Below are 24,916 nucleotides of genomic sequence, written 5' to 3'. Positions count from 1 at the left end.
TGAAGCTATTTACACCATTTTACCGTGACATCCCATTGAAGTCCAGGTTCCTAGTGTGTCTTTGCCACTTTGGGCTCTATTTGAGCACTGTGGCTAGTAATGCCTGGTGAAATGTAATTTTGGGGAAATATGGGTCATTCAGTGACTTTGCTGAGACAGAGTTCACCTATCACAGGACTAAGCTCCATGTACGCAGGAGTTTGTTGACCAATGAATCCTAGAGCACTGGAATAATGACTAGTGCCTAGTAGACATCCAGTAAATATTATTGAGTGAATGAATTGTTGACAACTTAAAACATACCACTGTACATATTATAAAGATATGTGGGTTCTTTTTCCTGTTGGGTTTTAATCAAATTGCTGGCGTTTATTAGCAGCAAAAATTGGGGTTCTGCATTTGCACTGTTCAGATTTATAGATTAAGCAGGATGGGCATTCCAGAGGTTTCTGTCTTCTAGAGTTATGTCTCAGAAACCAGAAGCTGGATGTGCAATCGTTTTTTACTACATTACCCGGGCAAGAATTAATTCATCATTTTTATTTCACCATTTCTCGGTAAAAGCCTAATGCCAATATCTTGTTCAGAATAGTGCCAAATTTCACCTTCTGCTAAATGAAGAATTGGATATCTGTTTGTACAGCACACTGTAGACCTATGGCAGATCGACTCTTTGGAAATAGAAAAAATATATATTTGACTGACCTCCAGCCAGCCAGAAATAAATCCTCTGCATAATCTTGCCAAAATGTCATTTGGTTGTGAACAGGGCCCTTCATTTGTCTTAGGAGAGCCTGCGTATCAGGTGCCAGGCCACTGCAGGCTTTTCTGCTCTTCTTTTTTCTCCCAGGCAGCTGCATCTTTGATAATGTGGATTCGTGAAAAAAATCTCATTGTCCTCCTTACCTGTGTCATGAACTTCTTTCTCACCTTATTGAATTATCTGTTGAGTCAGGAAGTTTTTTTTTTTACAGTTTAGTTTCTAATAACCATTTGATAATGATGATGATTATTATTATTGGTCGTTTTAGCCCTTGTGTTATAGCTCACATTAAGTTCTCTTCTGATGCCAACTGGAAATTTTAATCTACCATTACTAAGTTTAAAAATATGTTCACTTTTGCATATGGGTAGACAACTTTAATCATGATTTTTTATTACTGCTTATCACTGTTGGCTTAGCTATGCTTCTACTGGGTGATTGATGTGTTTTCTTTTTTTAGTTCAGAATTTCCTGCAATTTTAAAAATTTCCTGTCTATAATGTGTATAACATAAATAACACTTAATTGGACTAAGTGATATTTCATTTTTACTTTTCTAGGAAAAACATCCCTTATTCTGGATATGTAAATAGGGATGAAGACTTACAAACCTAATGTTCTTTTTAAATTTCTTGATTATTCTGCATTGAGAGTCGAAGTCATCAGCTTGGCCCTGCTAACTCTATCACCCACTGCTATCTGGCTGTCCTCACCTGGGACCCCTCAGGTGCCAAATTTACCAGCTCTCTTCCAGCATTGGTTGAATATTTAAAATCTTGATTTCATTTATCTTGTTCTTGCATACAAATGAAATGAAATTCCTGAACCAGGTACAACTGGTTCTTTGGAGAAAATGGACTCCATCTGAGAACAGCTATTTAGTGAAGACAATGTTCATGATAGTTCATCTTAAGGATCTACTTTGTGATGTTCTTACTAAGTGTTGGACTTTTAGAAGCCACCATGTGTAGTCCCCCATTCACCACAGTTTATTATTCTTCATTTTGGGGAATGACTAGCATTATTGCTTAAAGGATGCCCCAGGTGCGTACAGACCACTGGGAGTGAGCTTAAAGCCCTGAAGCAGCTGATGAATGTGGAACATTGATCACCCACCTCATCCCTACCCTGGCCTAATCTTTCATCTGTGCCAACCAATGGCTATCTATATGGAGAAAGAAAAATAACAGCAAGAGATGTAAGCTGGGAATGCCGCTCACCCTTGTTCTGTGGGGGCTGAGCACTCTGGTCTGGGGCTTGAGGATGCCTTCAACGCCTCTCTTGGTTGAAGCTCTCAGTCACTGATTGCTCTCGATCTATCATTGTTGCTGCCCTTCCCATAAAGCATGACTCTGAGCAGGCAGATAAGCTGCCAGTCTTCTCCGTCCTCTTTGTTCCATATGCTTTCTAGAGGCATGTTTCTGAATATACTCAAATACAGTCATTTTTTAAAGGTGGTTTAACTGTGGTAATGATCTCAGGAATTTTATATGTAAATTTCTAAACTGAACATTTAATGTAAACTAAATCAGCTCTATCACCACCTTTGATTCCAGAAACACTTTTTTTTTCCTCATATTAACAAGATAAAGCCTTCACCTATGGAAGAAGGATTTTTTTTTTTTTTCTTAAAGCAGGATAAAAGACATGGAAGCATCCACAACAAAATAATCCTCAAAACAGCTTTGCTTTTCTACAGCTTTAACTGGGACCAGCTGTCAAATTCTTGAGTGTTGAGGTGTTTGAAAAACCATGGCTGAAAGGCACTAAGATCAGCAAGATGATGGGATTTCATGTTGGGAAGCATTAGCCCCAGTTCTGTCTAAACTGGTCTTGCTAGAAAACATGGAGAGCTTTTTGATGTGTGTTTCATTCTCTCTCGGTTCACTATTTGGGTCCCCAAAGGGATCTTCATATATGCCTGCGACTTCTTTGCAGGGAAAAAATCAGCTTTTACATGAGATAGAAGTCACACTGGCCCCTGCTGTCTGATATAGGGGAGGGGACTCCATGCATAAGGGGCACCAGCAGTGCCTCTCTAGTCCTAATTCTTATTTTAAGCACCTGCCTTAAAAGCAGTAACAATCTATTTTAAGGAGGTAAATGCTATCTGAGAGGCGGAAGGCACTGTGGTTGTGTATACAAGCACCAGAGAGCCAAACTGCCTGCATTCAAATCTTGCCTCCGTCCCTCCCAAGCTGTGTGAGCTTGAACAAGTTGCTTCATCTCTGTGTGCCTCCATTTCCTCTGCAAATGGAGCAAATACTAGTTCCAACCTCATAGAATAGCTGTAAGGATTAAAATTTGATACATAAATTGCATAGTAAATCTCAGTAAATACGTTACCATTAATCATTAATAATAGTTTTATTTATTCTGAACTGCTTTATTACTCTAGTTTGTAGGATTTCTCAAAGTCAAAATGAGGAACTGTCAACCCAGGGACTTGCTCAACAGTGAAATTAAAATCTCATTAAAAGGACCACAGATAGATGGGGTTATTTGGGGGTTATTTGGAGGTTTCGCTGTTCCTTGGGTGGCTTAGTACAGGCCTGGTCTTTGAACTTAGCACAGTATGGTCTTTGTTAAAACATTAGGATTTTGCCAGCTGGGGTTTCCTCTGCCACGCCCTTCCTAGGATCTGATTAGAATTTCAAGAATCATCTTAATGATCTGTCTTATTAAATGATTGGACAGCCATGAACAGAATACATCAGTGAGAAAGAGAAGTATTATATATATATATTTTTTGTCCCAGCATTAGTATATCCTATTTTTTCATGAATACTCTACAGCCTTCCATAGTTAACTTTTCTAAGTATACTCTGCCACCATAGAGGTTTCTACGAAGAGGGGTGATGCTATCACAGAGTTTTAAAAAGCTTCTGAGTATATGCATCCTCGCTTTTCTCACAGTTGGCTAATCTAAATCTGTAAATCCTCTTCTTAACACTCTAAAAGTATAGGATTATGATAAGCCAGAGAAAAGGGGAAGGGGAAGGGAGGGTGGCAGTTTTGTAGGGAAACTACAGTGGGTCTGGCACTGCATTGTCTTTGCTCGTGCCCAGTCTTTTGAACTATGAATTGATTGTAGTTAGAAATCACAGCTTTTCATTTGATTTCTTCCAATGGGAGGGAAAAGCCAGTCCTGCCCACAGTTAATGAGATCTTGCTGCCTCAAATAACATTGGAATAAGCAGTGCTAACTTGTTCTCTTGGAGACTACACATACAGCCCACAGTCTTGTTGGCCCTTTTCATTGCTGTCAAACATTCTTCTGATTTTTACTCCTTAGTGCATTATTGATGATCATCCCTAAGTCAGCACTCTTTTCTGGCTCGTCTTCTGTCTTTTGATTGCTTGTGACTCGTCTTCGTACTCAGCCTCATTACTGCACACTGCATGAGGCCTTCTCCACATCCTCCTACAAATGGCTGCCTTCCCTAAGGTAACCAACAGCTTTATTTACATGGGTAGGAAGCTACCTGCACCTCATAATGACCTCACGGTGTTCCTTTCTTGTCTGTTTTCTTACCAGAAGTGTTTGGTTTGTCTCCTTCTGTTTTTTATTTCCCAAATCAATGTGACATCGATTTCACTCATTTTTACCTGTTACTTATCTTAAAAGTCTAAATCCATTTCTGGTGCCCAGGTATCTGAGGCTGAAAGACAGCAAATTGGTATCCTCTCTCTTTATCTAAGAGGGAAGGAATGGAAATCTGAAAGTCAAACACTTTTTTTATGTTTCATATGCACGTGAGGAACTTGTGGTATGTGACCCTTTCATAAATATAAAACATTTCTGAGAGTTTGGTAATCTACAAGTTTAGAAATTGTAATATCATTGCAAGGACCAAAGCAAAAATTGTAGTAGCTGTTCCCTGGATTGCTTTGGATCAAAATTTTTCAGCATGATTTAATTCCCCTCTAGTCCTTAGAGCCCAGTACATCCTCACTGCAGGCTGTCTTATTTCTCCTGTCGTTCTTTCAAATAATTTCTGATAACAGTAAGCAAAAAAACTTTTTGATAATCATCACAATTGTAGTTGGCATTAAGGGCAGTCAGTGTTCCTGAAGTGTATGTTTAAGATTGTCTCTGCTTCCCCCACCCCAACTAAGATTGGAATTTCTAATAAATCACTGTGTTGTACAAGTTGGCAGTGCTGGCCATGTACATATAACAGGTGAATTCCAACCTAGAGAAATATTAGTGGAGACTTAGAAAAACTGTGACTATGGACACTATGATACAAGTATTTGGCATATTCGGAATTTCCTTTCTTCCCAAAATACCGTGTTTTGTTTAATGAATAAGATAGACATGCAGCCCATTACAACAGCCAGTCTTGGGCTGCTAAGAGTTTTAAGTATAAGGTTGTTGTTAAAGCTATTGAACTTTTAGGATATTTATTTCCTTAAAATGCCTTCTTACGGCTTGTGGTAGGTGTTGAATAAATGTTTTGATTTCCTAATGCATGCAAATTAATATTTATTATTATTTACTATTAGTAATAGTAATGCATATGTTGAGTCTTTGAGACTGTGTCTTAGTATATAAATGGCCACTTTTCCCCTAAAATAATGTCATGTGTCCACCAAATTCAGTAAGGCTAGTGGTTTCATTAAGATGCACTGCCAGGTAATGAAGCTGTAGCCAGTGTACTATGGAAATAGGTAATGAAGGAAGATTGGAACTTCCTTCTGTAGACATTCTCAAATGTAGGATGAACAACTTCCTCTTGATCTCAGATGATGTGCAGATATCCTGCTTGGTGAAGAAAGGATGGAGTTGGGAACCCTGGCATGACCCTTCTAACATAGGACATATTACAAGCTGCTTTTCCACTGCTAATTTTATTCATGCGGTGTTGTGTGAAACAAACAAGTGCACAAACAACAAATCAATTCAGAAGTTCTTCCCCTGAAGAAAGGTTTTTTCCAGTGTTGTTTGTTTATCTTCTTTGCAATAATAACTCTTCCTTCTTCATTACCCTGGTGGTAAGAGAACAATATCAGGGAAGAAAAATGAATTCCCTGATAAAGTATTTCTTATCTGTTCAATTAGCGCAACTAATATAGTGAGATACAGTGATTTCTCAATTAATGAATCATCTAGAGAAAGAGGTCTACATATGGTTAGTTGCATTCAAACCCATACCCCATGCAGGCAGGTGTCTTAGAATATATGAGACATAGCTGCCTGCCTGAGAGTAGTAAAGCCAGGTACTGTAATGTCCACTTTAATTTGTCTTAATCCTGGCAATGTACTTCATTAATTTTTTTTACATTCTATGTGAGAACATCATTTTATGTGGATGGTGTTCGTGAAGACTGGCTGTATGTGCATAAAGCTTTTCATTTGAAAATGTATTTTAAAAGTTAATTTGACCTATTATAATGTTATTTGACATTCTAAATAATATAATACAAATATTTATTATTTTAAGTGTATTTTTAAAAGTTAATTTGACTTATTAATATGTTCAGTCCCAATCAGCAAATCACACAACTGTTAAAAATATTTTATGTTTACAAAGCCAAGCCAAAATTTTATATTTTCCTCCCCAAACTTTGATATAAACACTAACATTTTTTAGCATGTATAAACATCATTATTAACCAGTGTCCTATTAAAGCTCCTTTTCTATGGTAGAATGTTTGTGCTTTTAGGTGGATAAGGCCTAGATGATTGGCCTCTACCAGCATCCTCCTCTCTGTCCCTGATGCCCAGCTTCAGCCTCGCTCCTGCATGCTGCACCGCTTCAGTGCAGCTCTCAGACTTGCTCTGTGTCTCACATGCTCTTTGGCTACGAGGAATGCTCCCACTTACCCAGCAAGCTCCCATTCCTCATTTAAGATGTAAATTGAGTGTCACCTCCCTCTCAAATCCTACCCAGAACTCTCCAGGTGGTTTGCCTCTGTGCTGATGTTGCACCTTGTTCCTGCCCCTCCAACAGCACTCATGAGAATATGTTGTAATCATTTGTGTATGAATCTGCCTGTATGAGATGCAAGGCAAGATTTGCATTACTTGTGTTTATATCTCCTCAGCATCTAATAGGAACACTAGTTTATAGCATATACTTGTAAGAATTCGTTTAATAACTGAATAATCATAGTCCACGTATTAGAACACACACCTGCTTAAAAAGTAAGTCATGGATCTTAATAGGCAACAGCTTGAGTTTCCTCCTATGCAACCACTCACCATGCCATCCCGCTCACCTCCCCAATCTTGACCCCCAGCACAGAGGGGCCACATTCTCTGTGGTTTCCTCACAAGCTTTCTCATGATAAAATGTATAATCTGAAGGATCTTGAATAAGTACTACTGCCTACCTCCCTTGGAGAGTTGGAAACAGCAGAAATTAGGATCTAGAAGGCTTTGTGTATTCAAGTTGGGATGGGAGCAGGCACAGAAAGGTAGGATGACCTAGCTTAAATCCATATTTCAGTTTAGGGAGAAAGACCTGGGGCATGCTGTCAGGATAGAAGTGATCCATTACAGAGAGTGCTGCATTCCCAGCGTCCAGTGTCAGAGAGACAGACTGCAGAAGGGACAGGTAAGGATGTCTCAAATTCAGTGCACTGGATCAGAAGGCACACTAGCATGCCTGAACCCTTAATAGTCAAATTTTAGGAAAAGAGAGAGGCTCCATCCCTCCTTTCCCCAATAAAGGAGAATAATTTCATCACCACCAGTTTCTATTTCCTATAATTTCCTTCCTTCCTTCCTTCCTTTCATTTCTTTTTTTTTTTTTTTTTTGGATGGAGTTTCACTCTTGTTGCGCAGGCTGGAGTGCAACGGCACAATCTGGGTTCAAGTGATTCTCCTGCCTCAGCCTCCCAAGTAGCTGGCATTACAGACATGTGACACCATGCCCAGCTAATTTTGTATTTTTAGTAGAGACAGGGTTTCACCATCTTGGTCAAGCTGGTCTCGAGCTTCTGACCTCAGGTGATCCACCCGCCTCAGCCCCCCAAAGTGCTGGGATTACAGTCACGAACCACCACACCTGGCCTATTTCCTACAATTTCTATGCTATGAAGTACATTCTTCTAACCATAATGAGAGTTTAAGGCTCAAGTTTAATTGCAGATGCCTAGAAGAGTTAACATATTATCCTCAACAAAAATATGCTGCTAGGTTATTTTCATTCATCCATTGCATAATTATTTATGTGCACCTCCTAAGAGCTAGACACTGCGCTCAATATTGGGTGTACAGCAGTGAGCCAAATGGATTGTGTCTCTGTCCTCATGCTACCTTGGCCTTTACTAGTTTGAGAAGGGAAAGAATTTTTAAAGCATCTAATAAGGTCAGGAAGATTACTTCTGTGAGATGGGGTGAGTAACATAAAGTGAAAGCTGGAGATCTGAAGACAAGCTTTTATAACTTCACCCTGATCAGCTCTACCTATCTTCATCTTTGTGGGGGGAAAATAGCAGCTTCTGAAAAAGTGCTTCCTATTCTTGGCTACCAGGTACTCCCAGGTCTTTCATTTGTTAATTCATCAGTGCCTATTAGATGCCAGCTCAGTGTTGGGTAGTGACTGAGAATCTAGAGGTGACAGATGGGTCTACTGTGAAGGAGCCTCAGTCTAGCTCCCTTGTAAGTAGAGTGACCACATCAATTTATCATCCAAACTAGGGCATTTCTGAGAGTGTAGAATAAAAAGGCACCTCTTGCAGAGTGATATAAACATACCTCCTGCAGCTGTGCCTGTTACATCACCTTCTTAGGGAATAACCTATCAAAAGTAAGTGCTGCCTCTTGAAGGAGATTCTGATGCTTCGTCAGCCAACTTGTGTCTCCTGTTTTTGGAGGGGTCACTGCTATAACTGTAGCCTCCAAGATGGGTGGAAAATATTGACAGACATTTTATGTAGGTTACATGCCTTTCTGGAGAAAAAAAATTCAGCACTTAATTTTTTTTTATTAGAATGCACTTTTTAAAAGCTCATTGGTGTCAGAGGGGTTTAATGCAAACTAAAAGGATGACTAATCAAGAAAATAAATAAATAGTTGTAGACTTATACCATACAACAAATATTGGGACGCCTATAACAAGAATGTTCAAGCCGACTTCTCTGCGTCCTGTGGCAGGACTGGTCAGACTTTCTATACAGATTTGATGTTTACTAACCTCTCATTTCACAATGACTCCACGAACTGTATCTTGCAGGCTGCCTAGTGGGTCTCAGCTCTACTAGCCAGTATGTCAAGTTTCTGGCAAGGACGTCGGCACTGAATATTTCTCCCACCACCACCCTAACTAGAAACAGTTAGCTGCCCATGCCACCCTTTGTGTTATCTGCAAGATCTCTCTAGGTTGTCTTTCAAGGAGAGGTGTGACTTACCTTGGATCAGAGAATAAGGATGATGGCAGTGGCTGTGGGAGGGGTAGAGGAAGGAGAAGGTTATTGGGATGATCTTTCAGATTTAATCATGTGTTAAAATGAGACCTTTGCACAGTGAAATAAGATTTGAAGCTGGAGGTACAAAGTAAAAGTCCGCCAAACCCATCCCAGCTTGTTTTCTTGCAGCAATTAATAATAATTTGTTTAAAATTTTAAAATACAAGACAAATGTTAAATTGAATACGACACCGGGACAAGAGACTTTTTTATGAAGCATTTGATTTTTTTGTATTCCATAAGTTCTTTTCACTTTCCTAGAATTCTTCTCTTCTTCTACCACTGATTGTGAAGTTTCTGCAAAAAGTTTCCTTTAAACATTTTACCTTGTTAGAGAAACTATATAAAATACTCAGCCAGTTTTCTTATACTTGATCCAAACCAATCCATCAAGAATGGGAGAAGGAGGAAGAGCAGGATAATATTATTTGCAGAAAAGTCTAAAGCAGTGCCACTTACAGTGTGATCCCTGCACTGGCTTGAGCCACATTGTCAACCAGCTACATTATTAAGCATGTTGTACAGTTCAGCTGACTTTTTTTCTTGGTAGCAAGACTTTCTCAATGAAGGAAGCAATGATTGACTTACATTCTGGTGCACACTCCATACCTTACGTGGACCTGCAATGAATATTTTGACAACTGGCTGCTTTGAGTTTTCACTGATCTAAGGCAAAAATAAGGTGATTTTCTAAAGTCTCATATTAAATATTATAAACAGGATTAGATTTCAAGTCTTTCATTTTTTTTTTTTTTTTACTCTGTGGCCTAACCTAGTGTGAAGTCTTAGTTCACATCCTTGAATTGATTTCATTTCTTATTATTCAAGAAGTGAATTATTCACTCTTACTCTGTACCTTTCACTGGCTGTTAAACCTTTACTTTAAAGGTTTTGGAAATTACTACAGATTTAAAAAAAGAAGAAGAAATGAAGATAAAACCTTTACTTTAAAGGCTTTGGAAATTACTACACATTTAAAAAAAAACAACAACAAGAAATGAAGGTAAAGTAGATGTCCTTCCCCAGAGCAGTGCCGCATAATATAAACAAAGGCTTAGCTCTCTCCTCCTCCACATGACTGGCCACATGTGTGAGAGAGCCTCTGCTTGGGACTGCCACCGTGTGCTGGGCTCACAGTCCTTGCAGTTTCCCTGGGCTTTGTGCTTATGCCAGATGGCTCTGCCTCAGTCGGCTGCGTTGGCCCATAATTTACGTAGCATTCCTCATATCCGTAGATTTACTATCTCATTAATTTTAACTTTTCCAAAGCTTTTCCCAGTCCAGAAGCCACTAGGTTAAATCTCAAGCTGTGTGTGTCCTGTTAATAGGTGACTATCAAAGCACCTCTCTAAATGGATCAAAGTAAAGTGAGAGTGACGGTACGAAAAAGTTGATCCTGGGAAGTTATGTGTTGCCTTTTCTTTTCCTTTGGCATATTTCTTCTCACTGATTAGAACTTTTCTGGAATTCACATGGTTCATGTGACAAGATCGTAAAGAGAGCTTGAAGCTTATTTCCATAAGTGTTTGTTTTTTAATCAAGTGATTATATGCATTGAAGGAGACACAAATTATTTCTGATCTTATACATAGACTATATTGCAGAACATTTGGCCCACTGTTTTAATTTGTAGTACTAGCTGCATGTGAGCCTTCCCCTCAACAGTGGTTGTGAGATTGTCATTAGAGTCCTAGAGTATTTTGGCTTATATGCATATCATCTTGTTAATATTTCCAGAATGTGCTCCTGGATGTAAGACTCTTCTCTTGGCATCCAGACATGTAGCATAAGTAAATAAGACCTTCTTGCTGTAGGCAGAAAAGACCTGGGAAGACTTTGCTTTGTGCCTCTAGAAATCAAAGTTGGGTGGATTCCCTGTGTCATATCACTTCTTCCCTCCATGACGTGATCAGTTCCTTCTCTGCTTTATTTAATTATATTCAAACTCATGACCTACACACTTAAAATCCATAGAAGAAAGTCAGGGTTTCTGAACTGTACAAAAAGCTCTAGCACACTTTCCAAGATGCAGAATGATGCTGCTTGAGCTATGCCTGATGCCTCTATGTATGTTTTATTCATCTACTGGATGACCTGCAAGAATGCCTGATAGGCACTCTTGGAACGTTTTACCTCTCGGATTAAGAAATACCTGTGTTTCCCTAATGAAAACTTCTGTTTCTTTTTAGAAAGAGCCTTCTACCAAATTCAGCAAAACAATACTTGTATTTATGGGAACATTTAAGACCTTTATTGTCAGAAAGTAGCCCTAAAAAGACTTCACCAAATATGCACATGAAAAGATGCTCTATTAGAGAAATGCAAAGTAAACTTATTACAGGATACCACAACAGAGTTATTAGAATGGCTTGAATTAAAGACTGACCATACTAAATGTTAGCAAGTGTGTAAGTTCTAATGTATAGAACTCTCATACACTGCCGGTGGGAATGTAAAAATGGTACAATCACTCTGGAAAACATTTTGGCAGTTTCTTAAAAAATTAAAAATACTTCTATCATGTGATCCAGCCATTCCACTCCTAGGTATCTACCCAAGCAAAAAGAAAATGTGTATCTATACAAAGATGTGTACATGAATGTTAATAACAGCTTTTTTGTAACAGCAGAACTCAGAAATACCCAAATATTCATCAAGAGGTGAATATGTAAACAAACTGGTATAGCATACAATGGAATACTACTTAGCAATAAAAAGGAATGAATTATCGATCATGTTCCATCATGGACCATGATCATATTTTTTATTGCTCAATAAAAAATCATGATCAATAATTTATTCCTTTTTATTGCTAAGTAAAATAATTATGATATGTGAGAGAAACTAGATAAAATGGGTATGTACTAGATGATTCTGCTTGTGTAGCATTTAGAAAATGTAAACTAATCTATAGTGACAGAAAACACATCATTGGTTTCCTTGAGAAGGCAGCGGATCAGGAAGAGGAAGATGGGAGGAATTACAAAGGGACACAGGAAAACTGATGGACATATTCATTATCTTGATTGTGGTGATGGTTTCATGAGTGTGTACACATGTTCATACTCACACTTGAAAAACATGCAATTTGAGGTATGTTAGTTACACTTCAGTAAGGCTGTTAAGCAAACAAAAAGCCTCATCCCTAAGCTGCTTACATTAGTATAAGAAAAGATGTTAGGAAGCATTTAGGAAAGTAATTGTTAAGATTTCAAAGGTCGTGGCCCCACTGATAATCCAGTAAATGCCATGAAACCACTTTTGCAAAAATTATGAGGAAATTATGACAGTGGAAGAGATCAGACCTGACTCCATCTTGCTTCTAACCTTTAAGTTGTCCTTGTTCATTCCTGGGAGTAGGCCATTAACCGTGGGATGGAATTTAGTTTATAGTTTAACTCTGAAAATTTTGTTTCAGAGTTAAAGCCCTCTCCCCCGCACCTCCCAAAAAACCACCTCTTGCCTGGGAAACAGTCTGCCTTTGTAGGATTAACATATTAGCTACAAGATTAGAAATTATGGTTTAGGGGCCATGCAGCCTCTGTCTGCCAAGAGTCTGAACCACCCCAAATTGCTCCTGGGAATAACATCACTATTGTAAAACCTAAGATCGGTGCTTGAGATATTTTGCAGACCCTGCACTCAGTGCACCAGCTGGCATCACCCAAACTAGTAATCTGGCTCAGTGAGTTTTGCGATCCCACCCAGGAACAGAAGACAGCAACCTCACTTCAACCCCCAATGATTCCATCTCTAAACCAACCAGTCAGCACTCCCCACTTTCCAAGCCCCTTCCTCAGAATTATCCTTAAAAACTGCAACCCCAAATGCTGTAGGAGACTGATTTGAGTAGAAATAAAACTCCAGTCTCCCACACAGCCAACTCTGTGAATTACCTTTTCTCCATTGCAATTCCCCTGGTCTTGATAAATTGGCTCTGTCTAGGCAGTGGCCAGGGTGAACCCACTGGGCAGTTACATCCATACACTCTCTCCCCAGAAATGTGCACACAAAGTTTTGCCCATAATTCAGAGGGTTCCAAGACTGAAAACCTCTGGTTAAGACACCTATAGAATTCTTAATCATTTTCAAAGAAACAAAGTACTTTTCAACAGCTGTGGCTGCCACTCAACAATCCCCTTTGTTTTTTTTGTTTTTTTTTTTTTTCCGAAGCAAGTAAATTAATTCTTACCTTCAACTCAGATGAATTCTGGGTATTCCTGGTAAACATGACTTTATTTCAAGTTTAGCCATTTTTCATATAGCATTGTTATTTCTACTTTCTTCATCCTCATTCTGAAGAGAAATTAAACTATAAGCTTACCAGTGCATCACCTCTGTAAGCTAAAAGAGGATACAGTTTTATTGATTATACCATTTCATTGCTTTCAAAATGAGCAATAATCACATAATGATTATTGGACACTTCCCATAACATAATGATTATTGGACACTTCCCATTACCACACTGTCAGCTAGTTCATAAAACTGTACCTTAAACACATTAAAGGAAATTCAGGGTCAAAATACCAATTTTATGGTAATATTTTAAAGGACAGATCCAGTATCAGCCAGTTTTCTTATGCCAAACCGAATCAGACATTTGCACTAGGACCAAATAATACTAATAAACTGGAATTTACCTGAACTGTAAGGAGAATGGCAGGTGTATTTCTGTTTTCTTTATTTCTCATACATCCCTTCTATATGTAAATAATACTAATACTCAAGTCTGTTGGACATTTTAGTCTTAAAGTCTGCATATCCATAGTACCTATAACATTCCTAGAATTGTAACCATCCCAATGGGTTCTTCCTGCCCACTGCACAAATAAAGGCCACAGCATTGCAGTAAAAAAAATTAGTTTGATTGACATGAGGCTGGCCACGCCACACAGGAGAAGGAGTTATTATGCAGACCAGTCTCTCTGAAGGCTTGTAGGCTAGGGGTTTTTCAAAGACAGTTTGGAGGAAGGGATGTGGGTGGGTAGAAATGGGTGCTTGCTGCTGATTGGTTGGGGCAGAGATAAAATCATAGGGGGTCAAAGTTGTCCTCTTGAACTCACTTGCTTCTGAGTGGGGCCATAGGAGCAGAGGTTGGCGGGTCCAGGTGGAGCCATGGGTGTCAGACATGCAAAAAACCTGAAAATCTCAAAAGGCCAACCTACAGTAGTGATGTTATCTACAGGCATGGCTGGCAATCATTTATTTCTGCACCTTACCAGAATTCAGGCTCCTCTTCTCCCCCTAGCCTGGTGGTTTTACAAAGGGGGTTGAGCTTTTGAGAAGGCCTGTTATCATTTAAACTATTAATATAACCTAACTGTCTTCCAAAGTTAGCTGGCCTAAGCCCAGAAAAAATTAAGGCAGCTTGAAAGCTAAAGGCAAGAGGAGGGGTTGACTAGATCAGATCTCCCTCTTAATAATTTTTGGAAAGGCAGTTTTAGAATTTTTTCTAACTACTGTTTTTTCTCACTATCCAGAATTCTAATTCTAAGTGAAATCCCAGGAAAATTGCATGTAGTATACTCACTTCTTTTAATTGTTATTTGCACTTTTATAAATTTGATCATGAGAAATATCTTCTAAGGTGACTATACTGTGTCCTTCCCTATAGGCAGAGTCTTAGGGTTTCCGAGGAAAAATTTGGAGAGCCATAGATTTGTATGCAGATAGTTTTTTGAGGAGTTCTTTTAAGATCAGTATCTGTGAGGGAATAAAGGAAGCAGAATTTGGCAGATAGAGTAATTGTGTTTGAACTGCAGCAAATGCCTCCTTCAGCAAAGGGAGGAATGAAGCTGAGATGACCCTTAGCGTTGTCCTGCCTTGAGGCGATGGGGCCTTTTTCCTATCATGACCAGTCCTTTGAAGAGAGGGCATGACCTTGGCTAAGCCAGCTTTCTGTGGTCATGGAGAATTCCCAAAGAAGAACTAAACTGATGGTTACCAGCCACCAATAATGCCAGCAGATGGCACTGCAAACTCCGCCTCCCAGGTTTGCGGCATTCTCCTGCCTAAGCCTCCCAAGTAGCTGGGACCACAGGCACCCACCACCACGCCCGGCTAATTTTTTGTGTTTTAGTAGAGACGGGGTTTCACCGTGTTAGCCAGGATGGTCTCGATCTCCTGACCTCATGATCCGCCCACCTCGGCCTCCCAAAGTGCTAGGATTACAGGCGTGAGCCACCGTGCCCGGCCTACAGTCCACCTTTTGCACTACTTGGATCCACCTGGGAATGGTTCTTCTGGATTGGTTGATCTCTTTTCCTGGGGGGAAATTTTAAGAGGGAAGGTTAGTAATGTGAGTTATAGTCCTTACACCTGGTCTTGAGGCCTCTCTGATACTCCTCATCCCCATCATCTACATTCTATTGTAGATTTCCTCTGCTCGTCTCAGTGGGTTATGTGGTTGGGGTGGCCTAGACTCTCATCCTTGAAAAAAACTGAATGAAAATGGTCAGTCTTTGAAATCATGTTCGCCTAGGATATGATACCAAATACTCAACTGAGGTGAACCAAGAGTAATTTATTTGCATTTTGTCTTTTCCATGATGAGTCATAAAATGCAGAACTTTTAATAACAAAAGCTTTAAAGACTCAGGAAGGACAAGGTGGCCATCATGGTTCTCCATGAGTCCATGCTTAATTAACATTAGACATATTAACTTTTGAATACCAGTTGTTTCTCCAAATTAGGTGCATAGCACTGATAACTGATGGGTTACCATAGGTAATTTGACTTAGACCATGGAGTTCATTCAAATTGTATATCTAAACAATTTCAATATCAGCTGATTTAGCATGAAAATCAATTTTTGTTCTACTTCAGTTAGCAGTTTTATAACCCAGTCAGTCTTTTCATTAAAATTCCAGGAATTCTTACCCAGTTTGAATGATGTGATTCTAAAGTTATTAGAAACCTGTATTCAAGAGTGCTTTTAGGGTCCTTTCCATCCTTTTGTGAACCTCCTAAAAGACACTATACTCTAGCATTTTGCATGCTTGTGAAGTTTTCAGAAACTGCATGAGCATTAAGCACTTAACCGTGGAAATGACTTTAAATAGTTATAGTTAAAAACACAATTGACAAATTTAGTTATTTCTGTGGTCTGCAATAACAACATAATAACCATAATTACGATTGATAGCATATACTCAGACATATTAGAATTTTAGAAATCCCATACAATTTTGGAACATATATTAATATCATTCACTAAAATATAACCTGAAGAAGATTAAACTTTTTTAAATTTTTGACAATGCTTCCTGTGTAACTAAACATGTTAAATAATTGCTTGCCTTTCTTTTAGATGCTTCAGGGGCCCTCTGTAGCATCTCAAAGTTAGAGGTCAGAAAAGACCATTTTGAAGCTGAAATTTGATTTTGGAAAAGCTATCAAATATATTAAAGGTTTAAAACACTTGGTATTATGAAATAGAATTCCAGGTTACCATAAGTCATTCATTTAGCCAAAATGATGACTCAAAAAATTTTTAAAGGCAAAAACTTTTACTCATTGATAGAGGGAAGACTTAGCTTTTCAAACAGTCTGTCTCTTTGCCTTCTTTTTTTGTCAGTAGTTTATTCAAAAGGCAAACAAAAATCTTTTATTATCTTTTAATATTACATGAAAATTTGTTTAAGAGAGAAAGCCAAATTTCATCCTTGCATTAGTGTACTATTAATGTCCACCCCAATTTTTAATAAAACCTTATAGACAAATCTTTCCAGTCTTAATCAGTTTAACCATAAGGTGAGATTCTCATAAACCTTTTATAACCCTTTACAAATTTTTGTTAAAGAGCATATTAGTACTTTAAGAAAATCCTGTTTGTGCTTTTATTCAGTGTTCAGTTTACAGAAAATACACCTTTAAATTTAGTCAATATATTCACACACAGAATTTTTTTACATGATTAATTTTTGCAGACCTTCCATAACTGTTCAAACCTTTAGCTTATTCTTACTTAATTTAAAACAATCCTTTAACCCTCTAAATTAGGCAAAAATTTGCATTCCTATGCCATCTTACAGTCTTTTACCACAAACGAATTTCATTCTCCTCACACACCTTGCATGTAAAACCATTTTTTCAGTAGTCTCAATCATATGTTATAATGGTAACTCAGCAACATTTACTTTTGATGCATAAATTTTCTTTCACAAATCTTTTCACGACTTACACAGACCATGTTTGGACTTCTTGACTTGTCCTGAACATCCCTGTTTTTAAACAGCCAGTTATTTTACTTTAGGACAAGAATTTACTATACAAAATCCTTTCTGGTATAAAATCCATTTTCTTTATAACCTTCTTTGCATAGCTAGGGGGCATGGCTAATTCTGAATGTCCTCAGGCCTTATCTAGAATCTAATGCTCCAAAATAGGTAAACTGAACAATTTTCAAAAGCCTAAGAAGCAGTTTATGACCTTAAAGCATTTAGCAAACCTAATATCTGACCTGCCTAATTTAGTCCAAATGTCTTTATTTTACCAATAATCTTTAAAGCTGTTTTTATTTCCCAAAGATTACTAAAGTTACATCAACTAAGACATTACAGTTTTTACTTTTCTGACAAAATATTTAAGCACTTATTTTTCTGGAAGCCAATTAATTAGAGCTCTTTTATATAAACATTACACACATAACACATATAACTACACAGACAAATTTTTTATTTGTCAGTTTTTAATTTTTTAAATTGGATTACTGGCTTTAGGGTGGAGTCCTTGGAAGAACAGGGCCAGGAAAGCATGCAGTTTCTAGGGCCTAATAAGCAGGCAGAGCTGGAAGGCAAAACAGCTGCCGAAAAATTAAGGGTCTTATTTTTATACTAGATCTTGGATCCCAAAAAGACCAGAGCCTTAGATTTTGAGGGAGATTTATCCATATCTAATTCCTGGGGTTCCATGAGGAAAACAGATTTTTTTCCAAATGAGGTCTCTGGCACCTCCTGTTTTTCCCAAGGAGTCCCAGGCTGTTAAAGCTATAATATCTACTTTTTATTAAGCTGACTTTCAACTATAGCGCTTTTTAATAAAAAGTCCTTTTAAATCTTTTGTTACCCAACCCTGGCTAGCCAAATGGCCAATATTTCTGTGTTCAGAAAAAGGAAAATTTAAGATGGTACGTGGAGGGGAAGAGAATTAACAAATGGTAAAGGCCACACAGTTATCATACCAGAAAGTACTCATTCCTGAAGCCAGGAATTGAACCCTGAACCCGGGCTGCCATTGTGAAAAGAGAAAGCAAGGCCACATGATTACAAGGTCAAGCTCCCAAGAACCTAACTGACCAGTTTGCTGGGCTGTCTTCATCAGCAGGCTTATGGGGTCCTAGGCACACGTTTTATGCTAAGATACCCCTCTTTATGGCAGAACAAAGCAGAAAGACACACAAAACACACCAGATTTACTATAGCTCAAGATCAGCCTCAGAATTCTTTTCTTGTGGTAATTAAAACTTTACAAGAGAGATAAACAGTGACTTTTACCACTCATTAAACCAGTTTGCACAGAGAGAGGCCAGAGTCTGACTGGTAAGAAATTCTTACCCTTTTGCCATCATGCCAGGCTTCTGGGTTCCCTTTCCCTTAGCAGCCCTAGTGACCCTGCTTGCCACACTGTAGCCCTGGGGCCAAGCCACATCATAAAGGAAAATCATCTTTTTTTTGTTTGTTTCATCAACCACAGGCAAAAAGCCTCTCAATTTGCAAGTTGCTGCCCAAGGCGTTGCATGGGGTAACCCAATTAACATTTTTTGTTCTGGCCAGAGTAAAATACATGAGACAAAACACAGACATCAGCCACTCAGCATTGAACTGGCAAGGCTCAAACTTGCCCCTGGTGGGGCCCTGTCATGTTTAATCCATTTTTAACTGAGAGAGACTTTACTGAGGGGAGGGCCTCTAACCCTATCCCTTCCTTTACTCAGGTAAAATGTACCCCATTACTTATCCAAAGTCAGCCAGTTGGTGCTGCAGTCTTTTTCCTTTGTATTGGGATAGTAACTAAGCTGAAAGATTAGCAGATTTAATTTTTCATTTTTAAATGCACTTCCATGCATTGCTGTTTATTCAGAACATTCCACAGTAAGTTACCTTTAGTAAGCCATTTCTGTAAGACTCCACTGCTTTCTGTACCTAATGTATAAGCATGAAGGAACTCAGTTTTTCAGAAATTAAGGATCTCATTTTTACCTAAAATATTGGCTTTTCTCTTGGGTTCCCTTGATTAACTTAGCAAATAATTTTTTTCCTACCTACGTGCAGAAGAAAAATGAAACAAAGGGGTAGAACACAAAAATCCCCACAAAATTTTAAAAGCCAAATTTTACACCCCTACAATATTATCATTTGCTACCAGTTTCTTTCTGACCTAGTCAGATGTAAGAGGCCTCTAACTGGATCCAGGCCACTTAGTTACCAGATTAAATCCATTCCTAGACCCAGTCCAGTTTGTGTCATGACTTCCAAACCCAGTTTGGATCAGAAATTTGCTCAAAGAAACTCAGAGAACTCAAAACACAAATCCACTGGACCTCCAAAATCTGAGAGAGAACTTACCCACAATCTCCAGCTGCTCCAAGAGATTAGTGGATACAAGTGGGTCCTGCAGTTACCTTGCATGTTCTCTCAGTGCTCCTGGGGGTCATTAGAAGCTCTTCTTCAGATCCCACTTCTGACACCATCTGTCAAAAGAAAAACTTCAGCCAAATTAAATTTAAAGGACTTTAATTGAGCAACGAATGATTCGCAAATTGGGCAGCTCCTAGAATCACAGCAGATTTAGAGAGACTCCAGGGGTGCCTTATGGTCAGACAAATTTATGGACAAAAAAAAATAAAGTAACATATAGAAATCAGAAGTGAGGTACAGAAACAACTGGATTGGCTACAGCTCAGCATTTGCCTTATTTGAACACAGTTTGAACACTCAGCAGTGTATGACTGGTTGAAGTATGGCTGCTGAGATTGAGCTTGTTACAGGCGCATACTCCTAAGTTAGGTTTTCAATCTTGTCTGCTTATTAAGTTAGGTTGCAGTTCATCCACAAGGACTCAAATGTAGAAGTACGGAGGCTTTCTCAGGCCGTATTTACTTTGCTTTAACAGGGCAAACGAATAGGATTATTGCTTAGGAGACAAACGTTTGTAGAAACTTTCCAAAACAGGAATAATTCTTCTTTCAGAGAGTCTCAATTTGGGGTTCTTAGTGTCTTAGAATCCTCTAAATTGTATGCAAACTTTTGTGAGCTTGTGCCTGGGGAGAGGGCCTTGAGAATATTTACCAAATACAGTGTACTAGACATTGTGCTGGGCACTGATATCACAAAGATTCATTTTTCCATATATTCATGTATTCAACACAGATTGATATCCGTCTGTGTCAGGCACTGGGAGCATAGTAGTGAACAAAACAGTTCCTGTATTCATTGGAGCTCATTTTCTGGGTATGTGCAGTTGGTAAAGGGCCACATCCAGAAATAATGTATAAATATATAGCATATCAGGTGGTGATAAGTGCTATGAGAAAGAAAAATTCTGGGTAACGAGAGAGTGAGGGGATGGTGGGGGTGTTAATAGGGTAGCCAGGGACATTTGAGCAGAAACTGAAAGAAAGGGAGGGAGGCAGTCATGGAGTCATGGAGGAAGAACATTTCTGGGAGAGGGAATGGCAGGTACAGAGGTTCTGGGCGAGCCCCTGCCCTGAATGCTCCAGGGTCAGCATGGAGGCTGTGTGGCTGGAGCAGGAGCAGCAAGGGAGAGAGTGGTGAGGGATAAGAGGAGAGAAGGAGCAGGAGGCCTGATCAGATGGGTTTGGTAGACCATTGTAGAGACCATGGCTTTACTCTGAGATGGAAGGCCAACAGAGGGTTTTGAATAGATAAGTAACATGGTCTGCCTACCTGTTAGAAGCCTCCCCTGCCCTCTGGGTGAAGTCTAGGCCATTGAGGGATCAGGGTGGAAGCAGTGAGACAACAGGCTACTGGACGAGTCTAGTGGCAAGTTGGTGGTAGCCTCACTTGGGGAGCAGCAGCGGAGGTGGTGAGAAGTCATTCGTTTCTGCATATGTGGATATATTTCAAAGATGAATGTTTTACAGAGATGAATAAATTTTTTTTTTCTGGGTTTTCAGAGTTTGAATCTAGTGGGGAAATCAGATATGTGACAGATTATTTCAGTACCCGATGATAAGAGTGTAGGGGTAGAGAGCTGGAGGAGAATGGAGTTATGGAACCTTTCCTGGGAGGATTCAGGGTAGGAAATGGCAAAAGATAAGCTGGAGTGGTTGGCCGAGGCCAGACCATGGAGGGTCTCACTGACCATGTTAAAAATTTGGACTTTATCCCGAAGTTGATGGGAACAGTTAAACAGCATTGCTCAAGGAGGTAACACACTCCAATTCTCAATCTAGGTTATCCAGTAACTCTGGCGAGTATTAGAAAGAGGGCTCGGAGGAGGTAAGACCAAAGGCAAGGTAAACCAGATAAGATATTGCAGTTGTCCAGGGCAGAGAGGAATAATTTATTAACCACTTGCTTATACATCAAGCATTATTCTAAGCACTTTATGTGTGTGAATTAATCCTCAAAACAAACCCTATCAGTGAGGCACCATTAATATCTTCATTTCACCAATGACCAATGCATGGCCTTGTGCAGAAAGAGGAGGCTAAGTGAACTTCGTTCAGGAAGGTCACACAGCTGTGAGCAGGAGGAGGATTTGAACCCCGGCACCCTGGCTCACAAATTCAGGTTCTTATACACTGTGCTACAGTGCATCCCATGAAGATAAGAGCCTGGAGATTTAGGGAAAATAATGGGGTGAATCTTTTATTTTGTCCCAAACTGAGTTAGTAAGTTTTCTGTATGCGTGGCTGGATTTCAAAGAAATCTAATTAAAATAAAATTTTAATTTTATATTAGTGTTCTAGCAGTATCCATAAGAAACCTACCCTCGTCCATCTCCTTTTCTCCTTACTTAGAGCTTGGATTGTCTCTTTCTTTGCAATCTCATGCTGCCTTTCTGCATCAATCTATTCAGGGTGTCTCTTTGGATAAAACAATATTTTGAAGTCATCACCTTGTCAGGTAACCCAAGACCATGCTTTTGTCTAATGTTAGAAATTTCTTACTATTGGAAGTAGTACATTAGACTCCGTGTTCACTGGTTCTCTTTTCCCCATAGCTTGTGTTTGGAAACAGCTAGAATTAAGTGAATTAACTCACTGTTACCAGAACATGGGGTTGTTGTGAAATAAGCTGGTATCTCAGGAAAAAGTGTATCTTTTGACTGATTACTCAGAATATAGACGTAGACTGTAAATAGTCATATAACTTATTTTTCTAACTGTCAAAATGTGAATAATTTCTCAAATAACTTAAAACAGAACTAGTATTTAACCCAGCAATCCCATGACTTGGTGTGTATCCAAAAGAAAATAAATTGCTCTACGAAAAAGACACATGCATAGTATGTGCATCACAGCACTATTCACAATAGCAAAGATATCGAATCAACCCAGGTGCCTGTCAACAGTGGATTGGGTAAAGAAAATGTGGTACATATACAGCACGGAAAACCACACAGCCATGAAACAGAACGAAATCTTGACATTTGCAGTGACATGGATGCAGCTGGAGGCCGTTATCCTAAGTGAACTAACACAGGGACAGAAAACCAAATACCGCATGTTCTCACTTGTGAGAGCTAAACATTGAATACACATGGATACAAAGAAGGGAACAGACACCAGGGCCTACTTGAGGGGGGAAGAAGAGAGGGGGGTAAGGGTTGAAAAAGTATTGAGTACTATGCTCAGTACTTGGGTAACAGGATCAGTCATACCCCAAACCTCAGCATCACACAATACACCTAGGTAAAAAGCCCGCATATGAACCCCTGAATCTGAAATAAAAGTTGAAATTATATTTTAAAAAATGTGGAGAATTTGAATAGTGCAAGGAATGTATACAGAAAACAGTGTCTGGAGAATGCCTGACTTAGTTTGCCAAAAAAGTGTCGGCTCTGCTGCCTTGCCTCCAGTGGATTACCCCTAGGATGATCTTATTTCCTTTTCTGTTTAGATTCAGGGAAGTACTGAGCATCAGCGTCTTTTCCGTGTGGCTGTTAATGATATTGTTACAGTTTCATAAAGAACAATACTTATCATACCTTAGGCCAAATGTTCTCCAAAACAAAAAAAAAGTAAATAGAAACTTCCAGCCCTGACAGGTATTCAAGCCTAAAGTATGATACAGAGAAACAAAAAAATAGAAAAAAAAGTAATTGTTCACATAAAGATACCCTGTAGGGACAGGCGGGTGGGAGGAGTGTTGGTAAAGCCCTAGTGACAGGGCTTGAGGGCCACAGTCCCTGGGGGCCTCAGTGCATATTATTGGTGTCCCTGTTTGCCCAAATGACAGAGAGTGTGGGCTGGGAAGGGAGGGACTAGTTCAAAGAAGATAGCACAATGTCTGCTGCAGAAACCAAGGGGCATGAGTTTTATTTGGGAAAACCAAGAGGGATTTGAAATGAGTCAGTGGCTACTGAGCAAGCAGGGTTCAGAAGTCCCACATTTTCCAGAAACTCGAGTGTCTTACAACACAAAGGTCAGTGTTCTCAGCACAGGCTCAGGCAGCTCTAAAGCAACAGCCAGCCCTACCCAGCCCTTCCTTCTCAGCTCACGTTCCAGGTAAGGAGCGTTTTTATTTTTGAAATCCAGGTGCACAGTCAGGAGATGGGAGGAAACAGTGACACCCATCTTTTTAATGAGCATTGCTACTGGAAAAGAAATTAGCATCACCCTGAATTTTATGTGATGTCAGTTAAATGAAGGTGTTTTATAGCACTTTACAACAAATTAGAATCAACCAAATTGAAAATAAGCCTAGCAGCTGGGATAAGTAATCAGGTAAGTGGCCAGTTTTGCTATTTTTACTTTGAGCTGAAGACAGAATTTGAATTTTTAATGTCCCAGAGGTGTGAGATTCACAACTGGGGAGTGTGGTTTCTGGGATGATTGTTTAAGATGCAGGCAGCTCCATCTTGCCCTTCGGTCTCCAAGTTGCTTGACACATTCCCTGGAAATTGGCCCTTGTATATACACGTGTACACTGGAGAGAGGGTTGTGAATTAGTGTAGGCTAGAGCTCTGCTTTTGACTGAACATTAGAGAGCAGACTGGAAATAGATGACCCAGAACAAGGCAGTAAATCATCCACATTAACCGAGAAACTAATGAAAGGACTGAAATTTATACGAAGAATTTATGGCCACTCATGAAATCAGCCCAAATCAGAGGAACTATTAGAACACTTTGATGTTTTAAGAAAACGGGTACTGTGTTCATTTGCTGTAATTTGCATGTAGTCAGAGTGCCCTGACATGATAAATACTGGCTTTGGTGGACAGGATTTTACAGCAGAGCTTTGCACTCCATGAGCCAATGTTTCTTGCATAAATGACTTGATGATTTTAGTGTCTAAAATATGTTCGGAAAACTGTTGAAAGGCCACAGGAAGCTTTGTGATGATAACTATTCTGGAATTGGTGCCTTGGGGTGTACCTGATATGTGTGTGCTTGCTTATGTGGGCAAAAGAAAGAGGAGAAAAAGAGGAGGCAGATGGGAGGAGTGTTGGTAAAAATGAAACTGCAGATCACTCAGAATGGAAGTATTAAAAGGGCAACAAATGAAGATAAAATGATGCTTGCAATTATGGTTTATAAAG

At 39.2% G+C, this 24,916-nt stretch overlaps 1 protein-coding gene and 1 long non-coding RNA gene across 6 annotated transcripts in view; one reads left to right on the top strand and one right to left on the bottom strand.

Annotated features, from left to right (window-relative positions):
- Positions 1 to 24,916, top strand: part of STK39 (serine/threonine kinase 39) — a 296,180-nt gene that overhangs the window by 259,313 nt on the left and 11,951 nt on the right. The window lies entirely within an intron of this gene.
- On the bottom strand, positions 5,599 to 18,805 carry LOC107973816 (uncharacterized). Of its 3 annotated transcripts, XR_010149778.1 has the most exons (8): positions 18,740 to 18,805; positions 15,281 to 15,448; positions 14,715 to 14,887; positions 13,374 to 13,525; positions 9,125 to 9,156; positions 8,472 to 8,666; positions 6,594 to 6,762; positions 5,599 to 5,755 (listed from the first exon to the last, which is right to left on the bottom strand). It is a non-coding gene; the product is annotated as an uncharacterized LOC107973816 (long non-coding RNA). The 3 variants fall into 3 exon arrangements; XR_010149777.1 differs by lacking the exon at positions 6,594 to 6,762; XR_002942828.2 differs by lacking the exon at positions 6,594 to 6,762 and having other exon boundaries at positions 15,313 to 15,448.

This window comes from Pan troglodytes, chromosome 13, assembly GCF_028858775.2.
Source record: "Pan troglodytes isolate AG18354 chromosome 13, NHGRI_mPanTro3-v2.0_pri, whole genome shotgun sequence".
Classification (NCBI taxonomy): Eukaryota; Metazoa; Chordata; class Mammalia; order Primates; family Hominidae; genus Pan; species Pan troglodytes.
Note: the sequence above shows the minus strand (reverse complement) of the source record. Positions and strands in the feature narration are given on the sequence as shown.